At 41.3% G+C, this 7,848-nt stretch overlaps 1 protein-coding gene across 7 annotated transcripts in view; it reads right to left on the reverse strand.

Annotated features, from left to right (window-relative positions):
* The window catches only part of Zhx1 (zinc fingers and homeoboxes 1), a 31,509-nt gene extending 24,289 nt beyond the window's left edge, over positions 1 to 7,220 (reverse strand). For 3 of the 7 annotated variants that reach the window (XM_020156492.2, XM_020156494.2, XM_020156495.2), the window contains exon 1: positions 671 to 786. The gene's annotated coding sequence lies outside the window, so the exon portion shown is untranslated. Of the gene's footprint in view, positions 1 to 670; positions 787 to 6,861 lie in introns of those variants that run through there. The other 4 variants (XR_012446398.1, XM_074069150.1, XM_074069149.1 and 1 more) reach the window with 2 other exon arrangements.
* Positions 7,221 to 7,848: the final 628 nt, after the last annotated feature.

Consider the following 7,848-nt stretch of genomic DNA (forward strand, 5'->3'; position numbering starts at 1 on the left):
GGGACTGGGGTTTGAGCTCAGGACTTTGTGCTTATAAAGTACGTACTCTACTGCCTGAGCCACACCTCCAGTCCTTTTTGCTGTACTTATTTTGGACATGGCGGGTCATGAACTATTTGCCTATGCTGGCCTCAAACCCCAATCCTTCCTATCTGTCTTCCAGGTAGCTAGGATTACAGGCATGAGTCACCAGCACCTAGCTCCTGATATTTATAATTATAATTAACTATTGTTAGTACCCTAAATATTAAAAACATATTTTCAGGAATTGTTCATATAAGTCTTGAAGCATTTGTTTGGAATAGATCAATATCCCCACACCAAAGGTTCTGCCTTCATGACCTTTGTTTGTCTAGTTTACCCATTATCACAGCACCTGGTGTAGTGTCTGATACACATTGGAATTCAACAAATATTCATTGAAAAATCAATTATCAATAATATAACACATGTGATTTATTTTGAAATGATACTGTTTCCTTTGAAATTGGTCAAATAATCCTGTAGTTGTTAAAGTTCAAAAGTACATTATTTAGAAAAAGTATTAAGCATATAGCTATTTATTTTTTAAGGAAAGTTTTCACAACATTAGCCAAATATAGTATCATGGAATCTAAAGCAAGTCCATCTGTATCTGAGTTTTATCACCCCAGAACAATCAAACACATACTTGCCATTGCTTCCTCAGCATTCTGTTGAGATGGAAGGGGGGAAGTAACCCTTCAAATTAGGTGTACAGCTCAGGCCATCATTACCAACAGGTCCAAAGTAGTTAACAGTCTTCTCCTACAAAAAAAAAAAAAAAAGTATTATTTTATTATTCAAGGTAAGATTTCAACTTAGGAAATTTTACAGTTTATGCCTTGACCTTTTAAAAGCAAATGTAATTTTGGGGGAAAAATTTCCTCATAGAATTAAAAAAATCAATAGAAATAGGAAACACAAAACTCAAAAGTACACATCAAAAATTCTATGTGTATTACATAGGACAATCAAGTAACTATTAGGCTATTTTGGGTAAAATTTCAAAATGTGAATATATGTAGTATATAATGTGAAAATTGATATGCTAAAGTTGGAAACTTTTTAAATTAAGGGCTGGGGGTGTAACTCACTGGTAACATGCTTGCCTAGGTTCAATCCCTAGCACTGGAAAAATAAAAAGAATGCAAAGGTTATGAATAACAACTTAGTCAAACTGAAAGTTAAGAGTAGGCATTTATGTTTATGTGTTTGCATATAAACCTATTTGTACCCTAATTTACTATGTATTAATTGGAATGGAGAGAATTATTAATGCTGACAACACAAGCCAGTAACGCCTTAAATAAACTAGTGTTAGCCCTAAACATGAGGTTATCTAATAGATGTCTAGTGCTTTAACTATTTAGTTTTTACTAGATTGCTACTACCAAGTGGCATTATAATCAATGTGTTGTGAAGTATTTGTATTATATAATAACAAATTGAAAGTTGTTCTCTGAAAATTCAGACTAATATCTAAAAATGTTTGGTATAGTATCCAGAGTATTAGATAGAATAAAAACTATAATCTATTAAAAACTTGGGAAATTTTAACAAAAATTATAATTGCTTCTCTTATTAAAATAAGAATAAATATTTTTGAGGGGAAAAGCATTTTGTTGTTGTTCTCAGTGTAGGAATACTCTAAAAACAGTGAATGAATAGTAAGGAAGATGATTTTCCCAAAATACTTTATCTTATCATTTCTTATACCATTACACCTAAGCTTATGAAAAGCCTTTTAAGTCAAGAAATAATGTAAATACACCAAAACATCTTCTAATAAAATACTTCTAGGTTGAGTTTTTATTGTCATGAAAAGCAAAAGAACATTCTTCCTGGTAGACGGAGTGCAGCACCTCATTATCTGTACGATTATTATTTCCTGTTACTTCTTTACTCAGCTACTCCTTAGCCATCCATCTACAGGATGCGGATGAGAAGAGAAGAAGGAAACAGCTGCCAAAAAGGGCGGTTGTATTCCAAAATGAATTATTAATACTGTAGGAAATTGGTAACCTATTTCAATCCATTCCTAAGTCCCACAGTGAATGCAAGATGTGTTACTGAAAGACAGTCTCTTGAGAAGAGCTGCCAAGGCACGTAAAGGTACAAGGCAACCAGAGGACCAACAAATGAACTCCTACATACTCCTGAATGGAAACCATATTAGTCTTATGGTATTTTTCAGTTCCTGATGCTGGGATTCCTTTAAAACATTTCTAATTCAGAGTATTTTTTTTTTTTTTTTTAGTTTAGGATGCGTGGATTTCAGAAATTGAGGAGCTTACCTCAACCATGTGTTACATAATAAAGCAGAACAAGTTGTTCTGGCAATACATTATAAAGACCCAAGAGCCTAGACTCCGGAACAAACTCAGTTCAAATCCCAACACTGCCTTCAGACAAGGGACTTTTGCCTGTCTGTACCTCAGTCCCCTCAACTATAAAATGAGGCAAATAATAGTGCTTAATTAATAGGGTTGTTGTGGGGATTGAAAGAAGGAACACGTTTAAAGTTTTTAGAATATTCCCTGGTACTTAGTCAGAACACAATGAACGTCAGATTATTTCCAATTTTATTTATGGTATTAACTTCAAGTTTTATAACAAAGGAAGTCTTTGTTTAAAATGTGTTTAAAATTGCTAAATGGTGACAAATTACAAAATATTTTTTAAATCTGGGTAATAATAAACCAACAAATTTTATTTTCAATTTTATAATTCTGAACATATTAAATCATAACGGAACAAGGTGGTTTCTAACAGAGGGACATTGGTCATAATTTAGTCCCCTACACACCTACACACATACACACACACACAATCCCTTTCTGCCCCCCATCTTCACCCCAACCTTCCACCACTGCTTCAAAATGAATCATTACTGTATGACACATTTTAAGTTATTTCACAGAATTAACAAATCTACATAATGAGGAGAAATTGTTCTCATTAACCTTCACACTCTCAAATAGAGTCCACATCCAATGAAGTTTTAACAAACCTTCTTTTTGGCAAAATTGGACTGTAAAAGGGAATAGATTTAGGACAGGAGAAAAACATAATTATGAGTGAAGTGCTTAGAAATATCAAAACCTCCTAAATCCTTTAATTTCTCATGATAACCAAAAAACAGAAAGATATTTAGGAAGAAGAAAAAAAGGAAGTCAGAAACTGTATGGGAAATAATAAATCACCTAAATTTAATGACAGCTGTCATTTTGTTTTCAATGATAAATATATATGATTATCACTTTAATATTTTAATTTTGTTAGATCATCTCTGATTTTTAAAAATCTACATCTAAAAACTGAAAATATAAATGCTGCATTAAAAATGATTTATTCAAAGCTGAGTGTGGTGGTGCATGCCTATAATCCCAGCATTCAGAAGGCTGAGGCAGGAGATCTCATGTTGGAGCTACTTAGTAAAACCATGTCTCAAAATGAACAAACAAAAAAGAGATTATTCACTTGACTCCCTTGAATACATGTCATTCTGAAACTGCTCATACTTTTCCCCTAAAGTTTATCATTGTATTTGTTAAGGCCAAAGGTATGTGTCTATTACATATCTTTCTGTTGTGTGCACATGTGTGTATACTTAAGTATGCACATGTATATATAGACAGATACATATCTTTCTGCCTCAAGTACCTTACAGAATACTAATTATATAAAATGCCAAGACTAAGTATCTTTTGAGAAAAAAATCTGGCAATTACATAAAATTTTACATATTATTATTCACTTAGAATAAACTGTAAACCCCAGGACTGCAAAAAAATTGTATAAAATACAGATCTCCAAAATGTAAACTCAAAAGTATATCCTAATTAGTAATCTAAATCACCAACTTCAGTCATGCAAATATAGTTTCTAATTACTACAGATACGTCAGAGCAACGAGAATAAAGTAAATATCTCAGTAATATTACAGAAACACTGGCTGTTATTTAAAAACTAGTATCAACGTTCTTAAAAAATATGTAATTTACTTTTGAAAGTATATAAATTATTTTAAATGATTTTGTTAAAAAATTTAAACTTAAAAGTAAATGTGTTTTCTATAATATGAAGTTATATTTTTTAATGCGTGATAGTACTATCACAAACAGCACAATAAGTAATTCCAAGAAGCTCCAAAAATAACTGATGTTAGATTAAAAACTACCTTAGGTACTGAACTTTCAACACTGAAAAAATTCAAATAAGCAATCTTTTGAGCCCAAGTCTACAAATGCTGCAACATAAGTAAAAAGGTTATTTCCTCAACTACATTTGTGATAGGTTTAATTATTTTAAGAGCACTAAATGAAATTATGACAAACTAGTATCATTTTGTACTTAACACAAGAAAATATATAATAAATCTTCACATCACCTTCCAAGTGAATGTGAAACATGATACAAAAGTGGGAAAATCTTCAAAATGAGCCACCATATCTATCTTATTAATTTCATAAATATAATAGCCATATAACCCTATTATTTATTTTTTTAAAAAAACCCTTACAGGAAGCATTAAAGGTGAAACCACTGCTGCCTCATTCATGCACCACCCTCCAACCCAATGAAATAATAAGCTCAGCTATATGGGAAATAAAACAACTAATGAGCGTCTTCCACACAGGCACATTGATGTTTTCAGCCTTAGCATATTTTCAAGCCATCTGGCACCAATGCCTCCGGTTCACCCAGCCTAATCTGTTCAGAACAGAATGTAAAAGTAGAGCTATACCTCACAGGTATAGTAATGTTCCAAATGTGAATCTCTAAGTTAACTCCTAATTGAACTGTATCTTTAAAACATTTCCACTGAAGATGTTAAAGCTCTTTTGAAAATAAAAGAAGGCTCAAAAAATCTGTATGAATCATACCTATCATCAGTTAACCAAATCTTATTTTAATTTTTTTCTCATTTTAATCCTGTTAAATAAAGCCAATGAAGAGGTACTTCTACAAAAAAAATCATTGATAAATGACATGCTATCTTATCATTTTTATATTACAATGATACAAGAATGTACATGTTACTTGGCCTAAAATTAATCCATCTAATCTTAACAGGTTTAGAAGGAGAGAAAAACGGAGGAAAAAATATTCATAAAAGCCCTTTTTCTTTCACGTCCTGTTACTGCATTGGCACTGGCAGCACTCACATTTCTTTATTAAGTCAGGAGTTAAAATTGGTACTTTAGAAATTAAGATAATCTATGAATACTAGTGCTGATAGCCCTGTGAGAACCAGCTTTTGTTAATCCTCACAACCAGTTTAAAAATAAACAACTTTTTCAGGACAGTTTTTCAGAAACAAAGATAATTCATGGAGCACCATATTAACACAAGTTAAAGCTTTCAGACAAAGACTGAGAAACAATGACCAACACCAACGGATGGAAAGGTGGACACATATACACACACACAAACACACACACACTCAACATGGTTCACTGTTCCTGGGGAAGGAAGCTGCTTCATTCTCTCTAATCCTGAACCACTGTATATGTTCTCATTTTGTGGTTTTCTTTTCTTTTCTTTTTTTTTTTTTTTGCTATCAGGTTAATATATATCTAAGAGAATTAGTCTTTCAAGTTATGAGAAATCCCACCTAAGCACATCACAAAGTCCCTATCGACCTTTCTGATATTTTTCTCCTAAGATCAGCAATTCTCATCTTTTTTTTAAGACAGCGGACTGATGAGAGAAAAGTGCTGTGGAATTCCAGCTCTATGCAACCTCTATCTCACATTCCTCTCCTACCATCCCCACTCCCCGCTCCGGATCCCGGGTCCTGGGTCTCTCAGAGACGCCTTCCCAGAGGCATGATCCTTGCCAACCTCAGCTATGGCTATCAAAGGCAATCTTCTTCTAGGGGTTTTGCTGTTTCCCTGTTGTTACCCCTGGGGGGGGGGGGGCGGGAGAAGGAGACGTATTGCAACAGAGAATTTCAAGTCCCTTCTTGGAACTTTAGTGTCAATACTCAGGGGAGGGCATTTGCCGGGACTCAGCTTTCCTGCCTTTACACCGATTCCTCTCCCTTTCCCTTCCCAGCCTTTCATCCCCCTCAGGGAATCAGCAGGTCGTTCCCTTTAGGCCCCAAGACTTTGAGATTCCACTGCACCCGCACACATACCCTACCCTGCCTGTCCACTGAACGGGGCAGCCGGCATTTCCATGCTCTCTAACTTCTCCCGTAACGCCCCGGGGCTTCCTCAACCTCTTCACAGAGTTCTTAGGGACCTCAACTGAGTCTTCCCCGCAGCGGCGGCACGGCCTTCCCGTCCAGGGTTTCCAGGGACTCCGATCCCAAACCCGGGAGCCCAGCTCCAGGGATCTCTGTCTACCGACCCTCGGGGAGGCTGAGTCCCCATGAGGTGACCCCAAGCCCCCGGAGAATAGCGCCCCTGACCACCCCGGGGACCCGCACCGTTGCTGGGGTCCCCAGGGAGACCCAGTCCGGGCTCCGCTCACAGCCCCAACTTGCTCACCCTCTCTTAAGCAGGGGGCTGAGGTTTTCCCTCTCAGAGCTCCCCGCCCCCAGGCGCCTTCTACGCTGCGGAAACGCGGAGATCGCCCGAGAGCTGCGGGTCGGTCCCTCGGCGGCGACTCCCCAGCCGCAGGGCAGGCCCGGTCCCTCCCCCTCCGACGCCCCGCGCCCGGGACGCCCCGCCACCCGCCGCCCCGGGCGGGCTCGGCCCCGGGGGGTCTGTACTCCGGTGCTGCCCTCCCCGGGCCGTCCCCGCACCGCTCGCCCTTCCCGGCCGGCCGCGGACTCTGGCTCGGGTTCCCACCCCTCCGCCCGCTACGCCCGGAGCCGGCTGACGCCGCTACCTGCAGGGGCCGCCGCGCCTCTCAAAGCCCCGCCGCCGCCATCTTGCATTTCAAACCGACTGCACTTTTCAGGGAGTCAACTCTGACCTGTGAACCCTAAACCCGGAACCAGTCGGAGGGCCCGCGGACGGGCCTCAGAGCTCTCGGCGGCCCCGCGGATCTTGGGGAACCCAGGGTTGGAGTGTGAGCAGAGGCGCGCGCCCCAGCGGCCGACCAGAGGCTGAGGGGGAGGAGACAGAGCCAGCCGAGGCGGGGCCCTCCGCGCTGCGCACCACCCCCCCACACTCCGCACAGGGCTCCTCACGCCCGGACCCCGCTGCTTCCCGGGGATGCGACCCCGGCTGCTACCCTCCAGCGGCGCACCGCTGGAGATGAGGATGTGGAGGCCCCGCCCCCTGTCAACACAGACCACGCCCCCTGTCAGGAGAAGCCCCGCCTTCCCGACCTCGAGGCGGCCCGCCCCCTGCTGGCGATAGCTCCGCCTGCTGTCCTCAGAAGCAGGGTTCCCTCTCAGATCAGGCCAGAAGGCAGCCCCGCCTTCCGGGCGCTCTGCCCTCCTGCTGTCACCTCCACTCCGGAGGGGTAGGCATGCTGTCTTCCGCTGAAACGCCCCTTGTCGTCAGAAGCTCCACCTCTCAGAGGCAGGGCTGCTCAAGCCCCGCCCCTCGGTGGGAGCTCCGCCCACGGCCACAAGAGGCCCCGCCTCCCGAATGTCAGCAGGATTCCAGCCATACACCCCATCCTCTTTTCAACAGTCGCGCGCCCCTGTCAACTGCAGCTCCACCTCTGCTCCCCCACTCCACCAGGAGCTACAACTCCAGCTGCTGACACCCAAAGTTGAATTCAACCCCACTTGGAGCCCACCTCGGCCCGCTGTGCACCTCAGAAGCCTCGCCTCCCCCTCTCGAGTCACTTACTCTTCTGCAGGGCTCTCCGTCCAGCCCTGGTCTTCAAATCCCACTGCTTCAATGTGCACCAGCCCCGCAG

Source organism: Castor canadensis, chromosome 3, assembly GCF_047511655.1.
Source record: "Castor canadensis chromosome 3, mCasCan1.hap1v2, whole genome shotgun sequence".
NCBI classification, from domain to species: domain Eukaryota; kingdom Metazoa; phylum Chordata; class Mammalia; order Rodentia; family Castoridae; genus Castor; species Castor canadensis.